Source organism: Microcaecilia unicolor, chromosome 10 (genome assembly GCF_901765095.1).
Source record: "Microcaecilia unicolor chromosome 10, aMicUni1.1, whole genome shotgun sequence".
In the NCBI taxonomy this organism is placed as follows: Eukaryota; Metazoa; Chordata; class Amphibia; order Gymnophiona; family Siphonopidae; genus Microcaecilia; species Microcaecilia unicolor.
The window spans coordinates 90145482-90162171 of record NC_044040.1 but is presented as its reverse complement, the minus strand read 5'-3'; the positions used below and the strand labels follow the sequence as shown (position 1 = coordinate 90162171).

General features: G+C 44.9%; 1 protein-coding gene across 2 annotated transcripts in view; it reads right to left on the bottom strand.

Moving 5' to 3' along the window:
• AGK (acylglycerol kinase) overlaps window positions 1–16690 on the bottom strand; it is a 731903-nt gene that overhangs the window by 326904 nt on the left and 388309 nt on the right. The gene's annotated exons all lie outside the window — the stretch shown is intronic.

Sequence of the window (16690 nt, the reverse complement as noted above, 5' to 3'; positions counted from 1 at the left end):
TACTTGGAAATGGTGGTTATGCACCTGGAGGAGCGGTTTGAAACAACCACATGGAGGCCTTTGAAAGATGATTTGAGGAACTGGAAGCGGCAGGGGCAGAAGACAAATCCATTAAACCCAAGTTCAGCATCAGATTGTAATACTGATGGAAAAGATAGAGGACCAAGAAAACGCACAGAGGGTCCAATTTGTGAACAATTGGTATCCCAGAAGGCAAAAGGGAGCATCACTGATTCACTATGTTTCCAGACTGTTTCCCAGAAACCACTGCCTCCCCTTCATTTGAAATTGAAAGGGCACATAGGGAACTTAGACCTAAACCAAATCTTAATGCCCCGCCCACAGCTTTTGTGTTAAAAGTACTCCAAAAGATACAGACATGATGCTAAGGAAGGCAAGAAAATTAAAGTGTGTAACTATGATAATGCAAATGTGAGGATATATCCCGACTTGAATACTGAGACTGGTGAGAAGGAAAGAACTTTCTCAGTGCAAAAAAAAGAACTTCAATGGCATGGATTACAAGTTGGTTGTGATTATGAATGGAAAGCGCAAGTTATAACCAAAGGAGGACAAAACGTTTATCAAAGAAATGAACTCCCCAAGACAACAAGGTCAAGAGAATCAGGTTCAGCAAAGATCTGGGATGACAGTCTGTGCTACCCAAGCCTTTGGAACTACAAGTCCTCTCAGATTCTAAGGGCCTGCTTCTTCAAAGTCTGATCTGGACTGTTCCAGATCGGTACTACCACAACAGAAATTGAATAAATCTTCTGTTCCAGACTGTCTGACAGAGACTGTGTTTAGGGAAGTTTGATCTCAAGAAGCAGCTCATCACCGTTTTCACTGACAAATGAGAGAGATGGTCTCCAAGATGAAGATAGGACCTAAAGTGGTGAACTGGATTAGGAAGTGGTTGACGCACAGACGCCAGAGGGTGATGGTTAATGGAATTCACTTGGAGGAGGGAAAGGTGAATAGTGGAATGTCTTCAGTTTTGTTGCTGGAGCAGTTTCTGTTCAATATGTTTATAAGTGACATTGCCGAAGGGTTAGAAGTAAAGATTGCCTTTTTGTGGATGATACCAAGATTTGTAACAGAGTGGACACCCCAGAGGGGTAAAAAGTGATGCACTTAAGGAGTAGAAATATATGGGAGACGTATGTGTTAAGCGGTGAGAGTCCTGATATGCACAGGCAGAGAGAGGGATTTTGGGGGATAGTATCTGAGAATTTGAAGGCGATGACATAGTGTGACAAGGCGGTGGGCCGTAGCCAAAAGGATGTTAGGCTGTATAGAGAGAGGTGTAACCAGCAGAAGAAAGGAGGTGTTGATGCCCCTGTACAAGTCATGGACAAGGCCCCACCTGGAGTATTGTGTTCAGTTTTAAAGGCCATACAGGTATCTTGATAAGGATGTAAAAAGACTTGAAGCAGTTCAAAGTAAAGCTACAAAAATGGTATGGGATTTGTATTACAAGATGTATGAGGACAGACTTACTGACCTGAACATGTAAACCCTGGAGGAAAGGAGAAACAGGGGTGATATGATACAGACGTTCAAATATTTGAAATGTATTAATCCTAAAACTATCCTTTTCTGGAGACGGGAAGGTGGTAGAACACGAATAGAGGTTGAAGGGGGGCAGACTCAGGAAAATGAAGCATTTTTTCAAGGAGAGGGTGATGGATACTTGGAATACCCTCAGGCGGAAGGTGGTGGAGATGAAACGGTAACAGAATTCAAAAATGGGTGGGATAAACACAAAGGAATCCTGTTCAGAAGGAATGGATCCACAGAAGGTTAGCGGAGATTGGGTGGCAACACCAGTAATTGGGAAGCAAAGCTACTGTTGGACAGACTTCTATGGTCTGTGCCCTGAAAATGGCAAGTACAAATCAAGGTCAGGTATATATATAAAATAGCACATACAATGAGTTTATCTTGCTGGGCAGACTGGAAAGACCATATAGGTCTCTATCTACCGTCATCTACTATGTTACTATGTAGATATGCCTGAAGAGGTCTGATAAAGCTAGGGGAATAGTGGTGGTGGGGGGGTTATAACCTTTTGAACACAATACTATGCAATTGGCTGGTAATGATTTTCAGTAAAGCGAAGGCACTTACCTATAGAAGGTATTCTTTGAGGACAGCAGGCTTCATATGCTCACGTGGGTAGACACCGATCTGCGTCGCCCTGTCCGGCATTTATGCCAAAGTAAAAAGTCAGAGCTTTATGAAAAGCAAGCCAAATTCCAATGTGCATGCGTGAATGTCTTCCTGCCCGCTGCAAGAACACTGTCCTCTCAGTTTAGTTTCAAAGCAAAAAGAATAAAAATAAAATAATGAAGGAGACAACTCCAAGGGGAGGTGGGTAGGATTGTGAGAATATGAAGTCTAATGACCTCTGAGAATACCTTAGCTTTCTCCAAGGACAAGCAGGCTTGCATACTTTAACAAGTGGAGAATCCCTAGCATCCAGGCTCACCAAAAAACAAACAAACATTGGTTAATTGGGCCTTGCAACGGCAATGACATAACACAGATTAACTATATATAATCTGAATGAGGGTGCAGCATGGAACAGAATAAAACAGGCCTAGGGTGGGTGGAGTTGGATTCTAGACCCCAAACAGAATCTGCTACACTGACTGCCTGATCCGACTATCGCGTTGGGTATTCTGCTCCAGGCAGTAGTGAAATGTGAAAGTGTGGACTGATGACCACATTGCAGCCTTGAAAATTTCTTCAATGGAAGCTGACCTCAAATGGGCTACTGACGCAGCCATGGCTCTGACATTATGAGCCGTGACATGACCCTCCAAGGCCAGCCCAGCCTCTACATAAATGAAGGAAATGTAATCTGCCAGCCGAATTGAGATGGCGTTTTTCCCGCTGGCGACCCCCATCCTGTTGGGATCAAAAGAAACAAAACCCTGGGTGGACTGTCTGTGGGGCCTCGTCTGCCCTATGTAGTAGGCCAATGCTCACTTGCAATCCAAGGTGTGTAAGCTGCTTTCGCCAGGATGGGCATGAGGTCATGGAAAAGAAATTTGGCAAGACAATCGACTGGTTCAGATGGAACTCCAACACCACCTTTGGCAGGAACTTAGGGTGCCTGTGGAGGACTTCTCTACTGTGATGAAACTTAGTATAAAGTACATCCACTACTAAGGCCTGAATCTCACTGACCTTACGAGCTGAAGTAACAGCCAACAAGAAAATGACCTTCCAGTCAAGTACTTCAGATGGCAGGAATTCAGTGGCTCAAAAGGAGCTTTCATCAGCTGGGTGAGAATGACGTTGAGATCCCATTACACTGGTGGAGGTTTGACAAAAGTAAACCTCTCATAAAGCGAACAACTAAAGGCTGTCCAGAGATAGGCTAACATTCTACACATTGATGATAAGCAGTAATTGAACTAAGGTGAACCCTTAAGGAGTTAGTCTTGAGACCAGACTCTGACAAGTGTAGAAGGTATTCAAGCAAGGACAGTGTAGGACAAGTGAGAGGATCTAGGGCCTTCCTCTCACACCAGACAGTAAACCTCATCCATTTAAAAGATTAACAGCTCTTAGTAGAATCTTTCCTGGAAGCCAGCAAGACTCGGGAGACACCCTCTGAAAGACCCAAGGAAGTGAATTCTAGGCTCTCAACATCCAAGCTGTGAGAGCCAGAGACTGGAGGCTGGGATGCAGAAGCGACCCCTCTTCCAAGTGATTGAGGGTCGGAAAACACAACAATCTCTATGGTTCTTCAGTGGATAATTCCAGAAGAAGAGGGAACCAAATCTGCTGCGGCCAGTATGGCACAATCAGAATCATGTTTCTGTGGTCTTGCCTCGAGTTTCAACAAAGTTTTTTCCACTAGAAGTATGGGAGGATATGCATAAAGAAGACCTGTCACCCAACTGAGGAGGAAGGCATCTCACACTAGTCTGCTGTGGCCTGAAGCCTGGGTGGCCTTGTGGTTGATCTGAGTGGCAAAAAGATCCACAGAGGGGGTGCCCCACGCTGGGAAGATCTTGGAGGTCATGACCACGTGAATAAAATGCTTGTGTGGTTTGCATTATCCTGCTCAGTCTGTCGGCCATGGTGTTGTTCGCGCCGGCCAGGTTAAGTGGCTCGAAAGAACATGCTGTGCAGGTGAGCTCAATGCCACATACGGACAACCTCTTGACACAGAGGGTGTGATCTGGTGCCCCCCTGCTTATTGATGTAATACATTGCAACATGATTGTCCGTTTGAACGAGAATAATTTTATGGGACACCCAATCTCTAAAAGCGAGTGTTCCAGACCGCTCAAAGCTCCAGGAGGTGATCTGAAGATTTGTTTTCCTGGGAGGACCCAAGTTCCTGAGTGTGAAGCCCATGTACATGAGCTCCCCATCCCAGAAGAGAGGTGTTCCCATCGGTCAGCACCTTTTATGGCTGAGGAATTTGGAATGGGAAGTCCCAGAGTCAAATGGATCGAATTGTCCACCACTGAAGAGAACGAGAAAAGCTCTGGGGGACACTTGGATGACATCCTCCAGGCTCCCCGTGGCTTGATAACACTGAGAAGCCAGGGTCCTATTGAGTTGATCTCATGTGAGACATGTCATGGGTGTAACATACACTGTGGAAGCCATGTGGAACAGCAAATCTCAACATCAGCCGAGCTGTGACCTGTCGAGAGGCTTGAACCTTTGTCGCCAGCTAAACAAGATTGTCTGCTCTGGCTTCTGGAAGGTAAGCTCAAACCTTCTTTGTGTCAAGCAGGGCTCCTATGACCTCCAATTGCTGGATAGGGTGAAGATGGGAACTTGAGGTAGTTTAAACAAACCCTAGTAGTTTCCAGCACCCAAATAGTCATCCATATGGTCCTCCCGAGCACCATCCTCTGAGGTGCTCTTCACCAGCCAATCATCAAAATATGGGAACACATGGACTTCCAGTCTGCGTAACGATGCCGCAACTGCCGCTAAAACACTTGATGAAAACTCTGGGAGCTGACGGGAGGCCAAAAGGCAGCACGTGATACTGAAAGTGATGTGTTCCCAGCCAAAATTAAAGATACTTCTGGTGGGCAAGAAGCACCGGGATAAGAGTATATGCATCCTTTAAGTCTAGAGAGCATAGATAATCGTTTTTTCTGAATCATTGGGAGAAGGGTGCCCAGGGAAACCATCCTGAACTTTTCTCGGACTAGAAATTGTTCAGGGCCCTTAAATCTAGGATGGGACGCATCCCTCCTGTCATTTTTCTGCACAAGGAAGTACCCTGCAATAGAATCCCTGCCCTTCTTCCCCTGGTGGAATGGGTTCGACCACATGGGCCTTCAGAAGGGTGGAGAGTTCCTCTGCAAGTACCTGCCTGTGTTGAGAGCTGAATGAATGAGCTCACAGTGGGCAATTTGGAATGCCAATTGAGGGTTTTATCCGAGACGGATTATTTAAAGAACCCAGCGGTCGGAGATTATGTGAGGCCACCTGTGGTGAAAACATTTAGCCTCCCCCCGACCGGCAGGTCATCCAGAACAGATTCTTTTACTGTGGCTATGCTCTGCTGGAGTCCAGTCAAAAAACCTGTCCCTTGCTTTTGAATGAGGAGCAGCAGGGGCCCTTGGGTGCACGCTTTTGACGAAAATGAGCATGCTGGGGCTGAGCCTGAGCAGGCTGACAAACCAAGGAGTGTACCTACGCCTAGAATAGTAGTAAGGAGCACTCCTTGACTTGCCAAAAAAAACACCTAGATGAGGAGTGGGATGCAGAAAGGCACCCTGCAGGAGAGAGAAGAGATAGTATCAATGTGTTTCTTGATTCGGTCCCTGCAACCTCCTCAACATTCTCTCTGAAAAGATTATCCCCCGTGGAAGGGGCATCCACCAAGCTCTGCTGAACCTAATGTTCCAAGTCCGAAACATGCAGCCATGAGAGTCTGCGCATTGCTATACTTTAAGCAGAGATCCTGGCAGCCACATCAAAGTGTCCTAAGTGCCCCAGCCAAGAACTGTGTGACACACCTTCTGCTGCTTGACCAACTGGTGATAAGGCTCGACCTGCTCTGGAGGGAGCATATCGACCAAGTCTGAAAACTGTCCTCACCGAATTTCGCAAGTAAACACCCGTGAAGAGCTGGTATGACTGGATACGGGAGATCAGCATTGTGGCCGGGTACATCTTTCTCCCAAAGAATCCATGGTTCTAGCTTCTCTGCCTGGGGGAGCCGAGGCATAGTCCCTAGTACTCCTGGCTCTTTTGAGAGCAGATTCCTCCACCATGGAGTCATGAGACGACTGAGGCCTTACAAACCCAGGCTCACCATGGATCTGATACTGGATGTCAATCTTCTTGGGGACAACAGTTACCTACACAGGGGACGCTCAGTTCCTGACAAGGACTGCCTTGAGTGCTGTAGACCCACTTGATGCCTCACTGCTCCCAGTATCTAGAGGTCTTGAAACAGTCATGCTTGCCGATGTTCCCGAAGCGGTGCGACACTCGACGTTGGAATGCCAATTGAGGGTTTATCCGAGACGGATTATTTAAAGAACCCAGCGGTCGGAGATTATGTGAGGCCACCTGTGGTGAAAACATTTTAGCCTCCCCCCGACCCCCCTGCCTTGAGTGCCTTGATGGCGACACCTCCTAGATGGGCGATACCAATTTCAAGGAACCAGACCTGGCTCCAACAATCTTTTCATGTAGAGCCTCCCAGGAAACCTGGGTCCTCTTCTTCATACGAAAACACAGAACACAGTTAGCAGGGCTATGGTCAGGCCCAAGACACTGAAGACACCAAGAATGGGTGTCTTTCCCAGAGATGGTGTCACGTTCACTAAACAGGAACTGGGTTTGTGAGCCCTTGGGCCACTGCCGAGGAGCAGCAGTGGCAGGCAAAACCACCCACACCAGAAGCAAGGCAGAACAGACGTACCGGTAAATCCAGGCTAGGTCTCTGGCAGTCAGCCAGCAAGCAGAAGACAGATCCAGGCAAAGGTTCAAAAGGCAGGCGGCAAGCAAAACAAAGGTCATAGTTCCAGGCAAAGGTTCAAAGGCAGGCAGCAAGCAAAAGAATAGTTCAGTAACACTCCGGGTCTAGGCAGGCGGCAAGCAGAAGACTATTCCAGTGACACTCCGGGTCTAGGCAGGCGACAAGCAGAAGAATAGTCCAGTAACACTCCGGGTCTAGGCAGGCGACAAGCAGAAGAATAGTCCAGTAACACTCCGGGTCTAGGCAGGCGGCAAGCAGAAGTATAGTCCAGTAACCCTCCGGGTCTAGGCAGACGGCAAGCAGAAGAATAGTCCAGTAACCCTCCGGGTCTAGGCAGGCGGCAGCAGAAGAATAGTTCAGTAACAGGCAGGGTTTCAAAAGGCAAGAAACCAGCAAACACAGAATCAGGAACAAAGTCTCTCAGGCAGAAGTGCACCAGCACCCACGTACCAGGGCCTAAGATGCAATGCAAAGGCAAAGGCAGAGAGGATCCAAAAGGCTAATAAGCCCAGCAGGCAGCTGAGACTCAGGTGCAACAATCACCAGGCAACTAAGGGTCGGGCAGCCTGGAAGATCCAGACTGGACTGAGCTGAAATCTGGAACGGATGACAGCACACCGACAATCTAATACAGCCAGCACACAGAGACAGAGACAGAACTAACTCACAAAGAACAGACAGAAGCCAGCTCAGAAGCTGACCACAGGAAATAAGGTGAGTCTGAGAGGGGTCATGGCCACAGACATGACAGATGGACCGGTTGCACTGGTACAACGCTTGAAGCCATTGGGAGTCTTCGTGGAAATGGATGGGAAGACCTCACAGCCCAAATCAAATGACTAGATGGTGCCTGAAAAAGGGGCAAAGGCACAAAAAAGGAAGGGAGTATCCGACTGGAGTCAGGGCCTAAAAGCAGCCCCCGTTGAAAATAAAAGAAACTTCAATGTGGACAAAAAGTTACTAAAAAAATAAGGTATTTTTGTTTTGTTTTGAAAAGAAACAAACCTCAAAAAGAAAGAAAAGAAAGGCCGAAGGCACTCAAAAAGCTCTAATACCAGGCATGTGAAGAGAGACCAAAAAGCACAGCTGCTCTTCACATGGAAAAAATGAAACTGAGGGAACCGCATACTTGCGGCAGGCGGGAAGGCACTCGCGCATGCGCAGTGGATCGCGGCTTGCACTTCACAAAGCTCTGACGTTTTACTTTGGCATAAATGCCGGACTGGGCAACATGGATCGGCTTCTACCACTTGTAAAATATGCAAGACTGCTTGTCCTCGGAGAAACTGTGTTATTCCTGTTTACAAGAACTGTTTGTTGAATGTGAGAAATGGCAGGGTTATAAAGGGATTTTGGGGTCCTTGAGCCCCTGGCCAATACAACAAGAATAAGTGGGGCATCATGGCCATGGCTGTGCCCCCGCATCCAGGCTTCTCTGCACTACATTCCTCCTATGCTGAGGACTCTGAGGTTTCCCTGTTTGTCAAGCCTATTCCAGAGGACTATCCAAACCTCAGTCTGATGTCCACTATCTTAGCCTTGTTCTGATGCCTGCTGTGTTCCTCAGTGATTTCCCAAGCCTCATTCCAGCGCACCACAGAATGTTGATATCATTAATGAGAGCCTTTATAATGAACCTTGGGACTTTCATGCATTGCCTTTGCAACAAGTTCACCTTGTTCCTGAACCCTGTTCCTGGCTCCTGCTCCAGCCAAGCCTTACTACTGGTTCATGCTCCACCAAGCCATATTCCTGGTTCCTGCCAGATTCAAGCCTTGTTCCAGGTTTCTGCCTAGCGGCTGTGCCTAGTCCCAGTAAACTCGCCTGCCATAGCCATTTTCCGGCTGCAATCCAAGGGCTCATCTTCTTTTGAGTTCATGACATGGGGTTAAGAGGAGAGTGTTTGTCGAGACTCCTGGTGGGAATGGGGGGCTTGGGAGAGGCAGTGGGAGAGAATACTGGAAGTTTCTATAGAGAATACTTTGGAAAGTGGAGGGAAGAAAGTAGGAAGGGTAATGGGGAGAGATACAGATGGGTGGGAGGGAAACAATTAGGGGGAGGAGTAAGATATGGGTGTAGGAAGGGTTTAGGGTTAGGTTTCTCTGAAAAATGGGTCAAGCTGTAGATTCTGAGAAACAAATGATTCCTAATGGTCGTTTAGCAATAGAAACCTGAAATGTGGGAGGGCTGAACCATCCAATCTACAGATGACGAGTTCTACGACATTTATCCCAAGGGTAAATATAGCCCTATTATAGGAAGTTAAAAGAGAAGTAATGTGACTTCCAGTGCAGCTGTTGGCCAAGATGGCCGCTACAAACTGAGCTCCTTTAGACCCCCAACCGCGAGGCCCCGATTTAGGCGACCACATCACTCTCCCTCAACCTTGCCCGCCCTAGGTCTCGCCCTCAACTTTGCCAGTTGGCTTCGGGGCGCCAGGGCTGCTCACGGTAAGTGTTCATGCCCCCCCCCCCCAACCATCAGAAGTGAAACAGCAACTCGGGTAGGAAGTCTGGGGGAAGATAGCAGTTGGGTGAGGCAGCCAGCCCGAGAAGCAATTACACAGGGCGGCAGAGGTGGGAGGTTGCTGACGAGCAACAGCTTGTGTGGTGGAGGGAGCCGGTGCTGCAGCGTTGGGGCGGAGGAGGCTGAGACATCCCACACAGACTGGGAGCTGATCTAGGCCCAGAGAATTGGGTCGGGACAGTGAGACAAAGGGATCGGGTTGGTGGCATCTCATCTTCAGCTCTCCTGTATGCTGTATCATCTGCCTGAACAGATTACACCTCCTGGTTCCTCAACAGGGTGGACTTGCAGCCATTTGGGAGCAGCAATGAATTTTGACTGGGCTGCTTCTCTGGCTGATTTCTGCATTCATCAAGGGCCAGTGCTGGGAGGGGTCTTCTCTCTCTCTGCCTTCTGTCTCCCGGTATGCTTGTCCGATATATTGCCCAAGGAGTGAGACACTAGCCTATTGTAGCTGTCTAGGGGGAGCAGTGTTTCTTTATGGCAGCCTGCAGCTCCAGAAAAGACATGGAGAAGATTCATGGTGGAGGATTAAAAATGGCAGAGAACAAGTGCCCCCCCCCCCCCCCCCCCACCCACCTAGTAGTGGGATCCGCTTGGGCGGTCAGAAATAGTTACAAAAGTCGGCCAGGGCTGTGGAACAGGCCATGGGAACTCAGTTGCAACAATATTATTGATAACTGGATGGCATGGAACATCGATTTGCTACTTTCACTCTTTAGGAGGTTCAACAGAGAGTTGGAGAGGTGGAAACTTCGACTCAAGAATCTTCACTGCGGCAATCAAGTGCCTTCAAGAAAAAAGTTGCTTCCTTGGAAGATAAGGTTGATGACTTGGAAAATTGCTCTCAAAGGAACAATCTGAGGACTGGTTGGATTGCCGGAATAGGTGCACAATGCAGAATTACGGGGTTTTCTGGAAGCCTGGTTTCCCTAGATTCTTGCAACATCAGAGTACGGCTGGCCCTTTGATATAGAATGCGCACACCACCTGGGGCCCAAAGATCACCCACGGAACTCCCAGGGTAGTCATTTTTAGACTGCTTCATTATCATCATAAGATGGAGATATTGACTGCTCTCCACAGTCGTAAAACCCTGGATTACGAGGGCCCATAAGAACTTGTGTTTTCAGGAATATTCTACTAATGTCTCTCTCCAGCATAAACAATTTTCTCCACTTTGTGGCCACTTACATAAATTTAAAGTATGCTTTAGTTTGTTATATCTGGCTAAACTGCGGATCCACCACAATAGAACTTTCACTATTAGATACAGTTGCGGAGGCTCAAGCCTTTGTGGATCAGCTGGAACGAGATAGGCCGAGAGCTCATCGAAATGACTCTTGAGACTTTCAGTATTGTGCCTGATGCTGCTTCTGTTGTGGTTCTGAGGATAGGGGAGTATACTGTATATGTGGGTTAAAACTACATTTTGCTAGGTAAAGGGCATGGGGGGGGGGGGGGTTTGCGTGTTTTTTTCATTAACTGAGTTTCTGCTGTCTAAGATGTTATACTTGGCTGGGGGGGGGGGGGTGGTTGGAAGCCTAAATACTTTTTCATTTTTGATTTACAAGACAGGGTCTGCAGTTGGGGGTCCAGAAGTCGTGTACCTTATGGTGCCCTTTAGGAAAAGGGAGGGGATGGGGAATGGGAGGGCAGAAGAGTAGGGATGGGTGGGGTTCTTACTGTGAGGGTCAGTAGGATGGAAGTAGGCAGAGAATCCTGGTCTGTTACATGGGAGGGGAGGGGATCAAGGTGTGGGTTGGCGGGGTCACCTTCTGTTAAAATGGGCCGGTGAGTCTTTTCGTTACTTGGGGGTGTTGTTGTCTATGGAGACCTCTAGATTATATCGACTGAATATCGATAGGTTGTTAAAAGACAATAAGCTTCATTTTGAGAAATGGAGTCATTTACCTTTATCTTTAATGGGGAGAAGTAATCTCTTCAAAATGATTATTTTTCCTTGCTGGCTCTATGTTTTACAAGTTCTACCATTGTGTCTTTAGTGGAAGGATTACACCTGTTAAACAAGCTATGTAGAAAATCTTTGGGGGGGGGGGGGGGGAGAAAATAAAAAATGCATTTAGACTACCTTTATAATTCCTGGCCACAGAAAGATTTAGGCTTCCCTAGCCTTAGGTGTTAGTTATAACCAGGCTTGTCTTAGGGATTGGCTGTTTGATACAGAGCAGTTTACTCCTACAAGATGGGAAAGGAAATTGTTTACACCTTGGCACTTGAATTATCTTTTGCATGCCCAGACAAAAATTTGCCTCACTCTTGCAGCAGGAGTATATTGCTGCAACCATGAGAGGCATTTGGCAGGTTCTTTTGAACTGCTGGAATCAGAATCAGCATGTTAGTGATTTATTGCCATGTAGGGGTAAATCCTGATTTTCAGCCATGGATGGAACCTGGTCTGTTTAAGAGATGGTCAATATGGGTATTGTTTTGCCTAAGCATTTTCTCAACGAGGAAGGTGCTTTCTACTCTTTTTTTGGAATTACAGCAGCACTCTCCCTAACTCACACAGATTATTTTGCTTATAGGCAGCTACATCACTATTACTCTAGCTTAGATCACGAGGCTGTGCATAGGAGGCTGGGTCAGAAAGTTCGAGATTTTTTACAGCGGGATGTTTTTGGCCAGGTTTCTCTTTCAGGTTTACACAGAGCTCTGGTTTCTCTTCTCCCTCCTCGGGAGTATGGTCCTCTTAAGGAGGCTTGGAGTAGAGACCTTGGGTATGAATTCAAAGGAGTGGATTTTATTAAATTGATTAAAGCTATTCCAAAGCAGGTTGGTAATGCTGAACTTCAGGAGAGTCAATATCACGCACTCCACAGGGCATATAAATCACAATATCAGTATGCCAGAGCAGGCTGGGTACCGGTTAATCAATGTCCCAAATGTCAGCGGGGGGACAATACCTTTTTTCATGCTTTTTGGCGGTGTGGTGGCATTCAAGCGTTTTAGAGGTCACTTCATAGCTATTTGGGTATTCTTTTTGGTCACCGTATAGTCTTTTCTTAGAAGGAAGTTTTATTGAATAAATGAGAGGCATATGGGAACTCGGATAAAAATTCGAACTTGCTACTCAGTAAAGCTTATGCATTGTGGAAAAAGTGCATACTTAAGCACTGGATGCAAGAGGAGCCTCCTTCTTCTGGTACTGGAGAAAACAGATTGCATGCCTTAATGTTACGGGAAGAATGGGAATTCCCAAAAAGGAAGACGGGCTTTCATGTCTACCTAGAATTGTTACTTGCAAACTATCTCCCATAAAGCAAGAAGCACTGTATCGAATGGGTTTCAGGGTGTTTCCTAAATTGGTTCTGTTACATTAGGGGTTGTTCTGGGGTTCCCTGCTTGGGTAGGGGAGGGAGGATTAGGAATAATAGATGTTATCCTTTCAAAGATGGCCTGGTGTCATAAGAGGTCCAGCCACCGGGTCATCTCAGTTGTATTTTTGAATTGATAGGTTAGGGTAGGGTCAGGATAAGGGGGGATGATCTCGAATAAAACTGGTAAAACTTGAACTGGAAAGTAGGGTTGTAGGGAAGGGTGGTAATGGGAGTTTTTCAATAAAATGGGATCTTATGTTACCCAGTTTTTTCTGTAAGATGTTCTTGTTTGTCATTCTCTTTTGCTAGCTTATTGTTATGTAACCACTTGAAGTCTTTGTTTAGACTTGTTCCATTGCTAGATGTTGGGTGTTTTGATTTTGAATAAAAGCCATTACACCTTAAAAAAGAGAGAAGGAATGTAAAAGATTGACCCTGTACCAATTTGGGGGTGGGGGGGGGGGGAGTGATTTACTCTCCCTACAGTTCAAAGAAAAGCTGTATGCAAGCATGTGCCCTTTGTTGTGTACAAACAGGAGAAGGTTAAAGGAGGATGACTGATGTGGATAATAGGCAGAGTACATAATCAGGAGGTAATCTTAGCAACTGTAAACACTCCAGCTAGTCCCAAAGCAGCCTTCTTCAGTTGAATATTTAGTCAATGGCAACAAAAGATGAAGGAGAAGTTGATCAATGGAGGTATTATGAACTTTGCTATAGGTCTTAGACAGATCAATGGGGAAGAGAAAGGAGTGGGAGCAAGTTAAGATCCAGGTTATAATCGCATGGGCCTGTAGATTTTTGGAGAGAGAGTAATGAAAGAGTGTGAGAGTACATGCATTACTCCAGACAGGATTACATATTTGTTCCTCCATCGACACAATTTAGATCATGCTTTGGTGCCACCTAGATGGAGATGTAGAGGAAACAAAGTATTGGTGAGTCAACCTAAGCCTGTAAGAACAACCTGACTTCAGGTGCTCTTGCAGGACTACCTTTTATTAAATGACACAGGTGAAGTAGAATTGGCCAGAGTGTGAGAAGCTGGGAAAGCATATTCGCCAGGGGCTCTCACCAAAATTTCTTTTTCATCAATAAAGATTGCAGCTGGGATAGTGCTATCTTCTCAATAACTTTTGCTAGGAATGAGAGTGAGGAGATAAGACGATAATTGTCTGGGTTATACGAATCTACCTTACCACTTTTGTTCTTGATGGAAACAATCAATCAGTTTAATAATGCTGAACACACTTGTACATTCATTTTACAATTATAGGTCACCTTTTTAACAAAGAATACAGTTTAAAGCATTTATTAAAGACAAGTTCAACATAGCATAGTATGATAAATATGAAATAAAATAAATTGTATCCTTTGCTCAATTAAGGATGCTAACAATTTATTAGTTTATTAAGAGTACATCCTAAGAAAATAACATTGGAAAATGTTCCTAAAAATTAGGTTTTGTTAGTTTGGTACAGGGGGCTTAATTCATTTAAAAATTTTATGCCACTAAAGGGTAAATAACTCTCAGCTTTTAGTACAGCTGATATCTGGGAAATGATTTTATACAGCGAAAATATTTGTACCCCATTCTACCACAAAACATATTTTTAAACATCAATGCACATAAATATGTATGTGCACATTTTATTTGCCTCTGAAAGCCTTCAGCTTAGATTAAAAAAAAACCTGATTTTGTTATTCATAAAATTTGAACAGCAAAATACAGTGATGTGAAAAAGTCTCCACCCCTCCCCAATTTCCCCTATCACTGCATATATGTTACAATGAATGGCTTCTGAAATTTAAACAAAATGTAATATTAGACAAAGGGAACCTGAGTACATACAAAACAGATCAGCACAAACTTACCTAAAATCTCCACTACCCAAGTACTAAAGGACTCAAATACAAATCAACTTATGCATTCAGCTTTTCTTACTTAAGCGTACAACTATGGAATGCTCTGCCAAAGATAATAAAAACAACGAATAACCACCAAAAGTTTCCGGAAAGAAATAAAAACAAACCTGTTCAAAAAGGCATACCCCACTGACCCAAATAAAAACCTAAGTTCCTGCGACACTGCAAAACCAAAGACTGTAATGGACATACCTTAACCCTCATCCCCACGCCCTAACTTCCCCAATGTATCTACCAAATACAAACCTTATTTTACCACAATAACACCTGTATTTGTTCATACCACAACTGGCGAACGCCATTGCGGTACCATGTAAGCCACATTGAGCCTGCAAATAGGTGGGAAAATGTGGGATACAAATGAAACAAATAAATAAAGTACTTCATTTTTAAAGTACTTCATTTACGTAAGGAAGTGCTTGCTTCTCAACCCTCTCCTGAAGGCACAACATGCCAGTCAAGTTTTCAGTTATCACCACAATGAATAAATATGAGATAAGAATGTTATATTACCAGGCACAGTTAAGGAGACAAACAGCAATGTTCCGCAATGATTGCAAATGTCAAACTATATTGAGAAAATGCCAGAGCAAATGACATTGCAATAATCCAAAGTGTACATCTGAATGACTAACGAGAAACAAAATTAAAGTTTTTAATTGGCCTAGTCAAAGTCCTGATTGAGCTCACAGAAATGTTGTGGCAGAACCTGAAACAAGTTCATGCACACACACCTATGAATGCGTCCAAATTAAAGCAGTTCTGCAAAGAAGAGTGGGCTAAAATTCAACAGTGACATGAAAGACTGATACCAAATTATAGGAAGTGTTTCGCTGCAACAATTATTGCTAAAAGGTAGTGCAACCACTTATTGTTTATTGTATTTCATATACTGCTCTTATTTGTCAAGCAAATCTAAGCAATGAACAAAACAAAATTCTTTTTATCAAGCAAAGGAACGCCAATTGAAATAGGAAAATTCCAAAACACATAGAGCAATCATACCCTTTAAAAAAAACACTAACAGTTAACAACTTTATGGGACAGATACTTTTCACATGAGTGATAGATAAAAGGAATAGTTAAGGAATCAAATTATCAAGCCGCGTAAGCGGCTCCCAGTGCAGTAATGCCAACAAAGCCCATTCACTTTGAACGTACATCGTTGACATCGCAGCACGGGAACTGCTAGCGCAGCTTGATGAAAGAGGCCCGAAATGAAGTAATAATTTTAAAGCTGTATTATGTGTTAACTCAGGTTCCCTTTCTCTACTAATACATTTTGTTTAAAGATCACAAACTATTCCACACACCACATTTTAATTTATTAGGATTTATTTACAGCCTTTTTGAAGGAATTCACTCAAGGTGGTGTACAGCAAGAATAAGTCAAACGCAAGCAATTACAGCAGTACAAATATTAAAGCAACAAAGCAAAGTATGGCATAGTGTAGCGAAGATAATTACCTGTAGCAGGTATTCTCCAAGGACAGCAGGCCTTATATTCTCACGTATGGGTAACGTGATCCCGAGATACCCGGTCCAGAGCTTATGAGAAGCTATTAAGAGCTTTGTGGAGCATGAGACATGTTCCACTGCACATGAGCAAGTACCTTCCCACCCACCATGAGAGCACGGTTACCTCAGTACAATACTACAGCATAATAATAAAAGACAAAAAAAACGGAGACAACTCCAAGGGAAGGCGAGAGGGTTATGAGAACATAAGGCCTGCTGTCCTCAGAGGAATACCTGCTACAGGTACGTATCTTCGCTTTCTCCGAGGATAAGAAGGCCTATTTATTCTCACATATAGGGAATCCCTATATACCAGGCTCATTGAAAATAGTAACACAGTAACATAGTAGATGACGGCAGAAAAAGACCTGCATGGTCCATCCAGTCTGCCCAACAAGAT